Source organism: Rutidosis leptorrhynchoides, chromosome 1 (genome assembly GCF_046630445.1).
Source record: "Rutidosis leptorrhynchoides isolate AG116_Rl617_1_P2 chromosome 1, CSIRO_AGI_Rlap_v1, whole genome shotgun sequence".
Taxonomy (NCBI): Eukaryota; Viridiplantae; Streptophyta; class Magnoliopsida; order Asterales; family Asteraceae; genus Rutidosis; species Rutidosis leptorrhynchoides.
This window is the reverse complement of record NC_092333.1, coordinates 626,980,468-626,994,710: the sequence shown is the minus strand read 5'-3', so window position 1 is coordinate 626,994,710 and position 14,243 is coordinate 626,980,468. Positions and strand designations below refer to the sequence as shown.

General features: G+C 32.2%; 2 long non-coding RNA genes across 4 annotated transcripts; both read right to left on the bottom strand.

The window, feature by feature from the left end:
* Positions 1–2,845: 2,845 nt before the first annotated feature.
* Positions 2,846–7,850, bottom strand: LOC139885607 (uncharacterized). Of its 2 annotated transcripts, XR_011772013.1 has the most exons (8): positions 7,719–7,850; positions 7,500–7,572; positions 6,926–6,987; positions 6,671–6,836; positions 3,799–4,019; positions 3,591–3,682; positions 3,243–3,464; positions 2,846–3,081 (listed from the first exon to the last, which is right to left on the bottom strand). It is a non-coding gene; the product is annotated as an uncharacterized lncRNA (long non-coding RNA). The 2 variants fall into 2 exon arrangements; XR_011772012.1 differs by having other exon boundaries at positions 3,591–4,019.
* Positions 7,851–7,916: 66 nt separating this feature from the next.
* Positions 7,917–10,663, bottom strand: LOC139885606 (uncharacterized). Of its 2 annotated transcripts, none has more exons than XR_011772010.1 (8): positions 10,567–10,663; positions 9,881–9,989; positions 9,665–9,785; positions 9,266–9,378; positions 9,098–9,184; positions 8,784–8,823; positions 8,257–8,331; positions 7,917–8,030 (listed from the first exon to the last, which is right to left on the bottom strand). It is a non-coding gene; the product is annotated as an uncharacterized lncRNA (long non-coding RNA). The 2 variants fall into 2 exon arrangements; XR_011772011.1 differs by lacking the exon at positions 10,567–10,663 and adding an exon at positions 10,426–10,494.
* Between the last annotated feature and the right edge of the window lie 3,580 nt (positions 10,664–14,243).

The following is a 14,243-nucleotide window of genomic DNA, read 5'->3' as shown; positions in this document are numbered from 1 at the left end:
TAATTACATGAAATTAAAGTGCAAGAATGAAGAAGTAAACTAAGTAAAATAAGTAATTTGTTCATGGTTGTTCATACTTTAAAGATTCAAACCAAAGTTTGATCTTTAGAAAGTAAACTTTAAAGTTTACTTTATGAATCACAAGTATGATTTTTAATCAACACATGAACTTGCAATCTTTTAAGAAAGTATATGTATAACATAACTAGTAAGTTAGTTCTTGTTGTTCTTGTTAGTACAAGATAAAAAGAAGAATTCAAACTAGAAAGCTTGATTCTTGTTAACTAGTAAGTAATCATCAACAAGTATGTAAACAACAAGTAATTAACTACAACAACAACAAGTGATGATGATGATTATGGGTTGTTTGGTCACGGTTTTACAAGAGAAAAAGGGAAGAAGAAGAAGAAGAAGAACACAAGCTTGTTACTTACAAAATGAGAGAAAAAAAGAGAGGAAAGTGTGAAGTGTTTTGTGAGTTGTAAAATGAAATGAAGATTAATGAAGAGTAATAAGGAAATTCAAAAAAAAAAGAACTCCCCACATGGCCCATAGGCCTACGGCCTCAGCAGAAAAAAGAGGGAGGAAGAGGTTGTTTAATGGTTACTTGCATGTAAAGATGATAAGAGGTGGTTAAAAGAGGTATGTGCATGAGGATAAGTTGCTAACTAGATTCCAAGTAACATAACCAACTAGTTACAACTCTAAGTATTACTTACATGTAATATTGGGCTAGTTAGTCCACTTAAAATGTAGGGTGGGCTTGTAAGCCCAAAGTCATAAGTCCATTACACTAATCAAAGCCCAAGTTCAATAATTAACAAATAAAGTCCAACAAAAGCCCAAGTAAATAACCAATCACCATAGTTAATTAAATTAAAATGATTAATAAAATTAATCATGAATGTAAATAATACCTAAAAATATTATTCGTGTAAGTCTCGGGTGTCACAAAGACGTTTCGGGCAATTAAAGTCAAGCACGTTTAGTCATGGCAACATGTAAATGTAATAACATACATTCGTTTAATCACACGTATTAATAATAATAATTATTAATAAATAAACGTTGGAAAATCCAGGGTCGTTACAACAAAGGTTCTAGAAAACTCACCGAGAAGTCAAACTGGTAAGGTAGGCCAAAAATTTCATTTCAAAGGTTCAAGAAAACTCACCGAAAAATCAAACCGAAAAGTCAGATCGGAAAGTCAAGTTCAAAGAGTCAAGAAAACTCTTCGGAAAGTGAAACCGAAAATTCAAGTTAGAAGGTTCAAGAAAACTCACCGGAATGTCAAGTTCAAATGTTTCTGAAAACTCGCCGGAAAATCAAACCGAAAAGTCAGATCAAAAACTAAAGTTCGAAGGTTCAAAAAAAATTCACCGGATTGTCAAACTGGAAAGTCGGTCTGAAAAGTCAAGTTCGAAGGTTCAAGAAAATTCACTGAAAAGACAAACTGAAATGACGAGTTCGAAGGTTAAAAACTCACCGCAAAGTTATACAAGAAAGTTAGATCGGAAAGTCAAGTTCGAAGGTTCAAGAAAACTCACTGGAAAGTCAAACTAGAAAGTTAGATCCGAACGGCAAACCGGAAGGATAGAACAGAAAGTCAAGTTCAAAGATTCAAAAAAATTCATTGGAATGTCAAACCGGAAAATAAGAATGGAAGGTTAAATTCAAAGGTCCAAGAAAACTCACCGGAAAGACAAAGTAGGTAGCCCCGAAGAAACCAATAAAACTGAAAAAAGAAAATAGGAAAACGACTGAAAAAAGAAAATAGGAAAACGGGTTCATCATGTTGATACCTTGAATGGTGGAGGAAAAAATCATCATAGCGCAGAAGCGTTAGACAAAACAGACACAATTATTTTAAATATTCATTAGATATATATAATCACAATAAATAAATAAAATGTAGTAAGCTATTAAACCTTAAAACAACTTCACGTAAAGTATTTCAGGAAATAAGGAAGATAAAAAAAACACATTAACTTACCCCCTAGTATTATGTCCTTAGTAGAAACTGAGAAGAGTGTAGCAAACCGGAACGTACGGTGTCATGACCACTAATTAGTATTAATAGTGCATGTCATATACTTGCTGCATATATAAAGTGAACGGATTGAATTCTTAACAAGATAACTGGGTCTAAATATTATGTTCTCCCCAGCTACGGACACATCATCCTGCAAAACTAAAAAAACAAGTGGTTACAATCCCAGTATTTTATTTTATACACCAAATTAATAAATACTTTATATTTTTTTATTCTTTGAAAGTAAAACTCAAACCTTCATAAACTTGAAGTGAATTACATACATACTCCTTCCAGATATAACATTCATCATCAATTGAGCTTAAGTGAGCTGATAACTGGTTTGCAAAGAGGGACATCAACATACTTGACTTAAATATTTTCTACCCTGCTATTACAGGCACATCATCCTGCAACGAAAAAAAAAACAAAAAATGGTTACAAAACTGGTTTAATGCACTCTAAAATAATAAACCATCAAAAACATAAGTGAACTGTGATAACCTACTCACTCCTTCTGGTTATAAGTTAACAATAACTTACTCACTCCTTCTGGTAATAACTTACTCACTCCTCCTGGTTATAAGTCAACAATTTCAATTCTGGAACGCATCATAGTTTTCTAAGATATATGTAACTGAATGTTTTATATCTGCTTGGGATATCCAATATCGCAAACATATGTCGCATTCATCATTAGTTGAGCTTCAATGAAAATATAATTTTATTTTATTCTAGTAAGAAACTAAGATATCATCATATAAATGCAACAAAATGAAAATAAAAAATAAAAAAATGCAGAGGAGATACCCAACCAATGCATATCTAAACAAAATCAATACAAAACAGACGAGAACGTTGTATAACGAGCAATTTGTGACAGTTAAAAACCCGTTTCAAGCCAACAAAACATAACCTCAAATTGAAACCATGTTAAGGAAACATTTTGATGCAAATTATCGAGCATTTGGTCTTCTGTCCTCAAAGTAGCCGTTTTCCATCTTTCTCTATGTCCCGACACGAATAGAAGCTACACGGTTCGCAACAACCTGCATCATAATTTTTAATAAAATCAAATATTTTTGAAACGTCAATGTGTTCTTGGTGCTTTTTACTCAACTTCTCAATAGTATAAATATAATCATAAATTATAATTTGTTCTTTTTACGCAATTATAATATAATTAAGAACATGAGTAGTCGTAGAATACCTATAATTCGTGTGAGCACCAGCACCATTCCAATCACCGTGTTCAAATTTTCATATTTATAACCTGATACTAGTAATATTGAAATAATTAGAAAAATAGGAAATTTATGAAAAATGGTTTAAAATACCTCAACAAATGACTCAGGTTCATTTGAAAGGCACTACCAGTTTAGAGCTCCCAAAGTTTTAACAACTGCTTTATCGTTATTAGTGGCGTCGGTTTCTATGTTCAAATAGTTAAAGATATCAATATAGACGTGGAAAACTTGACCCACTTTTTTCCAGTTGGGCCAACACCTTCCTTTCATCTGAGAAACAACAACACGAAAACAAGTAAAAAGAGAGATACCTTTTCGAAATCTTGACCCAAAACTGCTTCGCGTTTATTTCTTTGGTTATCTGCCTAAGGTCTTTTTCAAGTTCTCGGGCTTCCTCTAGGAGCTGTACATGATAAATTATTAATGTATGGGGCCCACAAGAATTTAAAAGCATAAGAATGGTCAAAATTTTAGTTAGAGGAAAATGAGTTCAAATTGGTCAAACGAGTTGAAGATCACCTAAAGTCTATTTTAAAGCACACGACAACCCAAACTATGCTGCAGCAACTAAAGATTTATCAGTGTAATAAAGCTTATAATTATAATTATGAAAAACCCTAACAAAACTGAACAAAGAACCATTGGATTTTGTCTGAATAAAACTAAGATGCATCCCATTCAAATAATTAATCCAGCCCTGCATCAAACTCATAAAGCCGCCTATTTACAGCAGCCTATTCCTGCATTAAAAAAATCAAATGTAAATGGTTACATTGACATCTAACTGATGACTAAAAAAATTATTATAGTAGAAATTAATATACGATATTTTTGGGTTACGTATACCGAGTCCTTTTTACATTATAATCAAACTCATAAAGCCGGTAGACTTGTACATAACATAACTTGATATAGAAATATCATAATCATCCCAAATTGCAAACCAACTCCAGAAAATTCTACACAAGATTCTTAATAAAACATGAGTTGAGGTTTGCCAGGGTAAACCCTTTACCCAAAACCTGCAAATGACAGATATAGGAGAAAATTTTATAAGGTGATGACGCATCAGCAAAGCATCGAATATAAACAAGTTTTGAGGTCAGTCGCGCGCTGCAGCTGCGAACCCCTTATTTTTTTATATAACATAATTAGCGGCTTTTCGTTGTACACAAAACTTACGCTTTAAATTAAATACTTAAACGTTAATAACCATAACAAATTCAAATAAAAAATATGTTTTAAATCAATAATTACAATCAAAATAATTTGAATATTCTTGTTATTTAATAGTAATGTGTGAGAGTTAAAAAAATTGTAAAGAGAAAGGGAAAAAATAAGTATATATATATAAAAAAAAAAATGGTCAAGAAAAAATAAAAGAAGTCATATAAATATTGTAAGAAATATTAGATTAAAAAAAATAATAAAATAAAAGAATGTGAGTGAAAGATTAAATTAAAAATAAAAATTTGTAAGGGGTGCATTACGGAAAAAAAAATTAAAGAAAAAAAAGAAGGGATTAAGGGGTAAAAAGTATTAAAATAAAAGAAAGGGGTGCACTATGAAAAAAAAAAAAGATTAAGGGTAAGAAGTATTAAAATAAGAGTCGGTATAAAAAGAGCTAGGGGACGTGGTTACCAGGGGTCGAACCCGAAACAATTTGATCAATTGTAAGCAACCTAACCACTACCCCACACTTTTATACGTTTTATTACTACCATATATTATATTTAACGTTCAAAAAAGGTCGATTTCAAAATTCATATCCAATTGAAGTTTACTGTTCAATGATTTTCTAAATGAATATGTATATAATATAATTTGACAAGTGGCTATTGAAACCTCGTTTAGGAGATTACCTCAATGGGATCTCTGATATATGAAGTGTCCTCAGGAATGCAGAACCCCTCGTCATCAAAGTATTCGATTACAGTGTATAAGTTAATTAAAGACAATTAACATATGAAAAACCTTGAACGACACACATGATATGGCCATATACTAGTCAATCTAAATACATAAAAATATGTCTACTAGAAAAAACAAACATATTTAAGTTCACAAAAAACCATGTAACCATGACTTTAACTTTACCCTGACAGCAGCCACTCTGTTTCTACAATTACCATTACCATTGAGGTGGAAATAGAACCTCTTAACCTGACTTAACAAAATGGAACCATTTTGTCAACAACAACCAAAATCCCTAAATTTAAAAATGTAAACAATTAGAAAAAACAACCCTAATTTCGTATATAATTTAAGAACATCACAAGAAAAGACCCTAAGTTAGTAACAAAATCAAAGTAATAATCCTAACAAAAAAAGGTACGACATTGTGATTGAAAATGCACAACAGTTATCAATTACCTCAGCTGTTGTATCTCAAGTGCTTACTTGTGATGATCTTTTCAAGAAACCAAAGCATCGAGCCGAAAGACTACCATAATAGAAGAAATAAACTCTATAAATTGGGGATTTTTAAAGAACTCGAATATATAGAGTAAAAAACCCTAATTTTGTATCATTTAACAATATCAGGAAAAATTCAGCTTCAAAGAATCATCAAAATCAAAAGAAAACTCCTAAAATTAAGAAACAAAACAGTATCGAAAAAAAATCATAAATTTGACAAAATCAAAACAAAAACCCTAGTTTTATGAATTTAAACACTATCAGAAGATAAAAGAAACAATAATTGGGTAATAACTTGAAAAAATCATAAGAAATCCCTAATAAAAAAGAAAGAAAGAAAGAAAGAAAGAAAGAAAGAGCGTAGAGAAGGATTCCATAATACGATGATCTTATGGATAATGAAATGCGTGTCTTCGACTTCTTTCTGGGTGAACATTAATGGGGGATTACATGGTTTTTTTCGAGGTAAAAGGGGGTTATAAGACAAGGTGACCCATTATCTACATATCTTTTCACGATAGTAATGGAGGTTCTAACACTTATGTTAAAGCGAGGAGTCTGCAATTCTGAAAATTTCAGATATCTTCTGAAGTGTCATAAACAAGAAATTATTAATCTTTGTTTTGCTGATGACCTTTTCTTATTCTCTTATGCGAACGCGGAATCTGTTACTGTTATTGCGAAGGCGTTAAACAAATTCAAAGAATGTTCCGGCTTAGTTCCGAGTCTCCCTAAAAGTACCAGTTTTTTTAGAGTGCAGTGTATGTTACATTATGAAAGTTTAATACTAAACAAAAGCGGGAGCTTTCGCAAACCTAACGTTAAAAGCGAGAATTCAGCGTACTATTCCGAGATATTGCTTAGATTCTTTTAAGGCCCCGTTTGGTTCACGGAATTCCAAGAGAATTCAGCGTCTAAGAAATGAAAAGTTCAATATTATTTTTAAGTTGTAAATTTTCATATTTGTATTTACCTCGGTGACAACATAACCACAAGTCGTATATCACTTCCACTGTGCATCAGATCCAAACATGCTACTGCTATCAAGATAGAAATTAAGTGGATAGATCCAAAACTAGTTTCCTTTTCTAGCCAGATTTTGATTTGAACCATCTGACCGGTTCCAAATCCAAAAAGACCTGCAATTCAACCAAAACTTGAAGCTGACATGTCATTTTAGCACATAGATCATTTATATTGAATATGAAACCAATGAAGACATGCAGACCTGGTCTCTAGCGAGTGGATGAGATACGTAAAACATACTCCAATGTGTTGGTGCACTTTTCCCTACAGAGTATCAAAAAATGGCATCGTGATCTTTATATCTTTTCACTTTGGAAATCCCATTGGAATCTGCTGAAAATCCGATTGGATGAGATACGTAAAACATACTCCAATGTGTTAGTGCAATTTTATTATTTTGTCCCACTTAGTTTCAAAAATGAAAAAATAGTGGCAAAAACTGTGAGCAGACGAGCACATAAGTTGTATGTATCAAAACACATTTTGTCAAAACACATTTTGTCACCATGTTTATATTTATATTCAATTCAAAAGGTTTAATGTATCAAAAATACACATTCGGCCAGGGCTTCTTCCTTTTCAAGCTAACTTTTATTACCCTCTGAACCCATTTGTGCTAAAATTAGTCAAATTGCCACCTCTGTTAATATCAATAGTGCATTCCAATCTAGCAAAGTAGCATTAAGTTTGTCATTGAGGTAAAATTATTAGATTACTTTCTTAAGTAGTCGTTGACCCATGGGATGCACTTTCTATTAAGATTATACGGATCCTACCTCCCATTTATCCACATACAAGTGTTGTTAGACGAGATGCCATTTTGCGAACTTATAGATCCGTGTGAAGCAGCTATTAATAAAGGTAAAAAGGTGAATACGGAGTAGTCAAGAACAATCCCTAACATGTGAGAAATATTCCATTAAAAATGTATCACGTCAAGATTCAATATCTGATATCAAATAATACAAAACTTTAAGGAGTTATTGTATGGTAACCTAGTAAAGGGGGCGCCAAGATTCAGTATCTGATAAAGTTTCTCCAAAACTAAGATACATCATGCCACTAGCTGATAGTGACTTATCAAAAAGCCAATATCTTCGTCTTGTATGTCGTACATACACAAAAGCCTGCATATATTACGCGCTAATATATAAGTATTAAGCATCAGCTGAACTCTTTGAATAGAAACTAGAACTTACTAACATCGTCTTTTACTTTTGAGAATGTTGAACACATACGACACAATACTGTCATTTATCAGACGTATTGGCATACGCGTGCAGAAAGATGGTGAAACACATTAACACCTGCAGTAGAAGTGAACATGCAGATAAGTTTAGAAGATGTACAAGCAGTAAAAGAGAACATGTAAAAGAGAACATGCAGATAAATATAAGTAAACCACATGTAAACCAATATGGCATGCCATCATGAGTTCATAATAATCATAACCCTGTTGAGAATCGAAAACAATTAACTTTAAGTTACAATTCGGATTTTTGGAAAGAACGCCAAAATATATAATTTGAATACCTCGTGGCATGAACATCTCCTTTGATCAATTTGTGTAGAGTCGTCAAACATACACAACACCTTCAACATTGTGGCCTATTTTAAAGGGGGAAACAACAAGCTTATAAACAACTGGTGTAAGTAATATTCCTTTATACCAAAGGGCCATTGGCCTAGCGGTATCGAGGTGACCCTTTAAACCTATAGGTTGGGGGTTCGAGTCCTGGGGTGGACATGTATATATTCGCTTTTAAATTCGTGTATGGGTTTGTGTTTGCTTTTCAAAAAAAAAAAAAGTAATATTCCTTTATATCAATTAGAAACAGCTTTGTTTATAAAAAGTATGAGACTCCTATAGCAACCTAATTGAGCAATTGCCTGATTCACCAGGTATTTATTTGTACCTTTTTGGTCTCTGTCCCCTTTATCTGGTTTGCAGGGGAAAAGACCTTAAAAGACTTCCAAGTTTATTTCTCTACATTATCATTGTATTTTTAGCAATAAAAAGACCAAGTTTAAGCATGTAATTCAATATAAAATCAACATACCTAAGCTAAATATTTTATCCCCTGCTACCGGCGCATCATCCTGCATAACAGAAAAAAGAAAACTGGTTAAATGCACTAAAGTAATAAACTTTCAAAAACTTAAGTGAACTGATAACCTACCACTCCTTCTGTTTATATGTTATCTAACATATTAATAACCGATTGCTTTATATCAGCCTGGAAAATCTTGTCCACAGTCACAAACATTATGTTGTTCTGACACACATAACATTCATCATAATCATAATTTAGGTTCAATGGACATATAATCTAATTCTAGTGTTATCAGATTGTATACAAATTAAGATACTCACAATTTAAAGTAAACTGCTGTTGCTGAGTAAATGAACTTCTGAATGTGAAATGAATAACTGCGGAAGAGATCCCCAACCAATGCATATCTAAAAGAGCATTTGGTGACAGTTAGAACCAGTTTAATAGTAGTGGTCAATTCATTGTATTACAAAAAAGATTCGTTTTACCTTATATTATGTACAGATACACGTAGTATGTACACATTGTCACAAGTGAGACTTGAACCTACAATATGTGACTGGAGAACAAGCTCTTCATCAAACACATTCTCCTTTGTAGCCTACTTTAAATGTCAAATAAAAAACTTATGACTAGTATGAGACTTATATCTGTAAAATAATCTGAACAAACAGAATAAAACAGCCATGGCTGCAATAAACATGCAGAATGTATCTCTCATCAAAAGGTTTTAACAGCTGTTTTCTCATTGTCAGCATATATATAAAATGGAATGCAGAGCACAAACAATTCCAGATGATAATGTTTTTTATAAAATAATAATCGCAGCGACTATAGACAATGTGTATAGATAAAGAAATTGATCAAATAAAATACAGTAGCCATACCAGAGATAGGAACACTTCTTTAACAACAGAGAATATATGAATTTACTGAATGTCTTCAGGGTAACGAATAAACTCATTGTCAGCATCTCAATATGGCAATCTTCAAACTGTCGATATCAATCTTGAAGAATGGAATGAAACAGTCATTAAAAAATGTTAAAACAAAATAAGTGAGTACTAAAAACTCTTACATTTAAATATTCAAACAATATAAACCTGTCGCTTTAACTTTGCCCTCTTTAGCCTCTGGATCCTTGTTCTGCTTTACAAAAACTTCCACTCGGTTTCTTTACAATCATTGAGGTGGAAATTTAAACCTCTTAACCTAAATTTAACAAAATAGAATCAATTTCTTATCAATAACCACCAGAATCCCTGATTTTAAAAATATTAATGAATCAGAAGAATAAACCCTAATATCGTATGCTTTTCAAGAAAAACCCTAATATCGTATAATTAAAGAACATCACAAGAAAAAACCCTAATTGTGGATTGTTAAAGAACTCAGGTAAATTAAAAGGAAAAAACCCTAATTTCAGATGATTTATATTTATTAGAAAAAAAAAAAGTTACAACGAACTCAAACAAAATCAAAAGAAGACTCCTAAAATTAAGAAACAGAACAGAATCAAAAACAAAACCCTAGTTTTTAAGGAATTTTAACACTATGAGAAGGAAAAAGAAACACTAATTTGGTAATAACTTTAAGAAAATCAAAAGAAACCATGATAAGAGAAAGAAAAAGAAAAGAAAGAACGTACAGAGAGAGTGATTAGAGGGATGAATCGGTGTAGTGACAACAATGGATTGAAAAAAGAAGAAATACGAGAGAGAGTGATGGAAGTTGGTAACAAAATCAAAAGAAAGAAACCCTAATTGAAAAGAAAAGAAAAAAGAAAGACCTGGTAATTGATTATATAACCGGCGGCGTTTGATTGAGTTTAGGGGAGACTGTATCCGATGTGTGTGATCAATCTTCTCCTTATTTATAGATATGGATGGATGTTTGGGAATATGACCGTTAGGCCACATACACTTTTTTTAATAGTATAAAAAATTACCCATAAAAGTTTTAAATATTACATTGGGAATTTTTTAGCAGGTAGTTCAAGTATACCCATCCTGGTACTATTAACTTCCACTATTGTGTATATTCATCGTATACGTGGAATATGGTAATTGCACAATTTTTCAATTGTCATTAGAGGGTTTGTTGCCAAAAATTGACATATGATTTGATTCGATTAAACTTATGTGTAAATTTAGTATAGAAGTGGCCAATTTAATTCCTTTATCAATATTAACTTACCTCTTTTGATGTTCATATGAATATGAATATGAACTGATATAAATGTTTATTACTTCTTTTTTTTTTTTTAAAACAAAAAGGAACTTATGGTAAAGCAATATGGACGATACTACTTAATGTCTTCAAGGTCATGAATAAACTCCTTGTCATCCCAATTTGGCAATCTTCAAATTGTTAGTATCAATCTTGATTAACGGAATGAGACAGGAAAAAAAACAAGGATTTGATGAGTACTACAAAAAAATGTTACATTTACATTATTCAAATTATAACATCCTGTCACCATGGCTTTAACTCTATCTTCTTAGCTTTTGGGTCCTTATTCTGCTAGGGAAAAGATCATGATCTCTGTACAAACTGTCACTCGGTTTGAGGAGCAATTTAAACCTATTAACTTAAACTTAACTAGTATTAATTTCTTAACAACAACCAAAATCCCTAATTTTAAAGAAATTACAGAATCACAAGTAAAAAATTATAATTTATAATTTATGAACATCAAAAGAAAAAGCCCCGGTATTTCATACAAAAAATTAACATCAGAAGAAAAGACCTAACTTCGCAAAAATCAAATGAAGAACCTTGATAATATAGATAAAAAAAAAAAAAAAAAAAAAACGAGCTTGTGATTAAAGAAAGGGCGATTGGACAACAAATGGGGGGAGAGTGTTTGTGGATCTTACTTATGTATAGATACACCAAATTGGGGATGACATCGGGTCGGGTTGAGGTGATCCTGGACCCCGTTAAGAAAACCTACCTCCAAACCCGCCCTATTACCCTTCGGAGCTCCATTAAATACTTACTGTTGGGTTAACGGGTTTCCCCACGGGTTTCAAAGCTCCATTAAACATCACTTTCTCTGTTCATTTCTCTTAGACATTTCGTCGAACACCTTACAATCTTACATGCACTTTCATAATCACCATTTTACTTTAAAATGTTGCACCTGCATTTTTAATCCAAAACAAAAGAATATGACTTTGATTTATAAAAATATAAGCAAAGAACAAATTGATAGTAAAAAACATTACACATTCGAATTAATCAGTTTATTCATACATGTTTGTAAAACATAGTGAATAATGCTCTTATCCATATTGAACAACAATAAAAAAGAAACAAAAAACAAATTGTAGTAAGCAAATCTTCCATTTTTTTATTATTATTATTATTATCATCGGGTATTATTATTTTTATCGGATCGGGTATACGGGTCGGGTAAACGGGGCGGGTTGACGGGTCTATATGCAATCCCGGACCCGGCCCTAACCGGAATTTTTATAAAAAATAAACTCCATACCCGGTCCACGACCTGAATACCCGGACCCGAACCCGGCCAAAAAGTGTCGGGTTTCGGGTTTACCTATCGGGTACGGCTCTTTTTGCCATCCCTAGACCAAACATACACCAATACCTTCTCGATTATTGTCCATCTTAAAAGGAAAAAAAACAAGAAGCTTAGACCACTCCCAACCATGACACTTCATCAACATTTCCTCAACGAAGCATCATCTTTCTCTCTCATCCTTCCTCACCACTTACTCTCATAATATCCCATAACACACCATTGTCAACCATAACATACTTCCTCAAATTTTATTATTATTATTATTATTATTATTATTATTATTATTATTATTATTATTATAAAATAATAATTATATTATTATTATTAATCAATTATTATTATTGTTAACCAAAAAATACGTGTATTATTTCTACACCACATAATTACTTGTGGTTGTTGGTGGCCAAAAAAAATAAGGGAGGTGATATTTCCACACTTAAATTTTATTCTTCCACCATCTTTATATGCATTTTTTTCAATAATATCCTTCATTTAAATTATAAGAACAATTTGTATAAGACATCATTAAGGGCAGTTTAGTATTTTTGGGTGGAAATAGTAAAAATGAAGGTTGATATATCAATTCCCAAAAAATAAAGGACATGTATCTTCATCTTCGTGTGTACCAACTCAAATTAGAACATCATCTTCTACCTTTTCTACCTTCTTTCTTTTTTTTAAAAAAACTTCATTTTGAAACACCATGTTCTACTCACTGTAACCCCATTTTCTATTTCAGTTTAACAAAATAATACAATAAAAAAGAAAAAAGTTGCAGCACGAAATGGGTTGTGTCAACGGAGGACGGCCCAGGGCGGCTTGATTGCCATTGGAGCCCTCGAGGGCTAGTATGAGGGCGGACTCCTAGCACGTACGGCTGAGAGTGGTCTTATAAACAGTTATCAATATTTCAATCCCTGTCACTCCTTTATGTCAGTTAAAAACATTTTTGTTTACAAAGGGTATAAGACTGTAAAAGTAATCAAAACAAACAAACATGATAAATACCATAGATGCAATAATCATGCGGTCAAGATACGGTTATATCTCAAAGTTTGACCGAATTACTTAAAATATAGAAATTCATTAGTTTCAGACTATATATGAGGTGAATACACGTACATAATACAAGTCAATCTAATCTAGTCCATCAATGTTAATCCTTATTATTCTAATCCAAAATTAATTATAATTTGGCCTGCCCACTTACTCCACCATAAAACGACCAATTTTGTGAAAATGAAACCAACAAGAATAATAGCTACAAAAACACTTACCAACGAAAGAACCAGTGAAACACACAAGAATACCGACCTCAAGAACGTGTAGCGAAGTATCTATAAAGACACTATGATCAATATACTGTTCTCTTGAGCATGATGCCCATGAGAGATCACAATTAACTAAATATTTTAAAATCAGTAATAGTAAAATGTACTAAAAATAGCATGTTGCACATCAAATTGTCTGTGTATGAAACATTTTGAGACATATATGAAACAAATATTTGTTGTAGATGATAACGCTAGACGATAGTTGTAAGTAATTATGCACAAATGAATAAATATTGTCACAAGTCAAAACTTACCTTTCTAGGTCAAAATTTCTTCTAGGCAGTAGTAGAAATTGTATTCCCTAGAAGCTGCAAATGACACCGGTAGAACTTACATGTCTGCACTAATTTACCTATCTCTAATTACGCCCGAATAACGTCTTCCTCATTGGCCCATCCATTTATTCCAGTCATCCTATTGGGCCGCCCAACTATTCAACTTTCATATATATATTTTTTTTTCCGGATGTTTAACAATAAAAGAATACATAAATTGGGTATTTTGAGGTAACTGTAAATAAACTTGCACCGGTGTAAAAACTGATCGGACGTATCTCACGCATGTCGTCCACGTGTTCATCCTCTC